Here is a 2,500-nt window from a genome sequence, read left to right on the forward strand (position 1 = left end):
CGACCAGCCCTACAAAGTAGAATTACTCCGAGTGAAACAAATTGCTGGCGTGAAGATTGTTTAATTTTCAGTAATAATTATCTGGGAAAACGAAGTCAAACACTAGTTGGCAAAAGTATGAAGTCTTCTCTTACCCTTGAAAACTTTCAGGCCAAATTTTGTGGCTTTCTTTGTATTCTGTAGCACAGCGTCATCTTGTATTCTCAATATTTCCAATTCAGATATGCTGGCGAGTTTACGCCGGCTATTTTGTTTTGTTTGGATCACGCATTATTCACTCCGTAGGGAGTGAATAATCTCAATTACTCCGAGGTAGCGAACCAATCAGAGTGCTTGAAACACCAAGATCACTGAGTGAGTATATACTAAAATCATTATTCAGAAGCCCATAAATACCATCTTAGCGTTTAACAAAATTGTCAACAACATTTTTAGGTTCCTTATGGTCCAATAAACACTGACTTTTTCGTATCACGTGATGTTCATTCACAATGTGTTTATCTCCAAAAGGAGGTTTTTGTCTGCCATAGAACTGTCAGTATGGCGGCTGTTTATCAGCTTAAGATAAAATATGATCAGAACAAATTCGGGGCGGTTTTTTTAGACGCATTCGACACGATGAATTTTTCACGACAAAGTTTAAATGAAAAAATTCGCAAAGTAACAAGCCGTTTTAATAGCGTGGATGACCAAAACTTAAGAATAAGATACCTAGGCGATGAGAAGACCTTTGTCGATCTTTCTGACGATAATTCGGTGCAAGAAATGTTTAGATGTGGAGTCCCCGTTGAAAATGCAGAATTGAAACGTATCACAGTCATGGTAGAGTAGTCCAATTCACCAGCTCCCATTTTGCAAAGAAAAAGAGCCAGCGAGCAACAAAGCGTTAGCCCCTCGTGTGTGCCGAGTACAAGCAAGATAGGAAAAGCTGCAAGCGGCCGAAGTTTGGAATTGGAGAAGAACAGCACTACACAGGACTCTGGTTCATCGCAGTTCACCAGTTCCACCTCGTGTTTCAAATCACCTGTGATATTCTGATACACGACAATAAGAACCTCCGATGTTCTACGATTCAACTTTATTGTAGCCCACACTCCATCAACATGGCTGCCACGAGCCGAACACAACAATCTCACTAAGCATCTTGGGATGCCTACAAAACACTTCCTTTTCCGCTAACTTCCGGGACGCCCGCTTTCCGGTACAAAACACTACATCACCTCTGGAAAAATGCCTTGAAAGTCAAGAAGACAAGCTGCTAAGCTTGGAAATCAAAGAACAAAACTTTACAAGTTATCGCAATTGCCTCAAGGAGACCAAATGTAAAGGTGGACCAACTTGCAGCAATTGTCATCGACAGGAGAGGCACAACCGTCTGAATTGTCCATATATCAGTGCTGCGAAACCTTTTTTCACTGCGGGGCCATAAGTAAACACCCAGAAGAAAAGGCACAGTTAAAAGAACTAGAAAAACAGCGACAAGAAGTGTTGAAAGATTTCGAATCGGTGAGAAATGCAATGAAAGTAAAGCAAGCAGCAGCCAAATCGATCCAATAAGGTGCGATCGTCTATAAGGTGCGACGTCATCGTATGAACAGCAATCCAGGCAGATTGCCTCGAGGAGACCAAATGTAAAGGTGGACCAACTTGCAGCAATTGTCATCGACAGGAGGGGCACAACCGTCTGAATTGTCCATATATCAGTGCTGCGAAACCTTTTTTTAACTGCGGGGCCATACGAAAACACCCAGAAGAAAAGGAACAGTTAAAAGAACTGGAAAAACAGCGACAAGAAGTGTTGAAAGGTATCGAATCGGTGAGAAATGCAATGAAAGTAAAGCAAGCAGCGGCCAAATCCATCCAATGGCGCTACGTCTATAAGGTGCGACGTCATCTTGTAGAAAGCAATCCAGGCAGATATTTAACAACCGGAGATGACGGGCAATCCATTGAAAATTGGTTTCTTCTCAACAAGGATGCCAAACAGCTCGAAGTAATTCTAAAGGGAAAACTGCCTACACCAGGAGCCATTTTAAATGAGATCCTTTCAGCCGAAAACTGTGATGTCGCCTGAAATTATCAGTCTGGCAAAACCACCTTTTCGAAATCCCTACAGAAACCTGTGAGAGGATAGAGGGATAGAGCCCGTTTCCACCCGACGACGATTTCATGTTGGTAGTAGGTATTCAAGAAAGCCTGAAGACGTCACGACCTCAAGATATTGATTACTGACCTCTTTCGAAAGATAAACCGAAGAGCACTGAACGCACTGAAACAGATACTAGAGCCTCCCAGTCAACTTCAGATGGGTTTTCAGGACTAAGTGCTCTAGCAAAAGCTTGCGAAGATGCCACTGATACGCTTAACTAAACCATATTGGACAGATTATGGTTTATTTATTAATTAAAACGTCTGATCCCAGTCGGAAACATAACCGTCTTCGCTGCGATCTTTATTCATGCTTTTGTTCTCTTATTATATTGGTGTTGAAAGCCCAGTT

The sequence above is a fragment of the Montipora foliosa genome, chromosome 6, assembly GCF_036669935.1.
Source record: "Montipora foliosa isolate CH-2021 chromosome 6, ASM3666993v2, whole genome shotgun sequence".
NCBI classification, from domain to species: Eukaryota; Metazoa; Cnidaria; class Anthozoa; order Scleractinia; family Acroporidae; genus Montipora; species Montipora foliosa.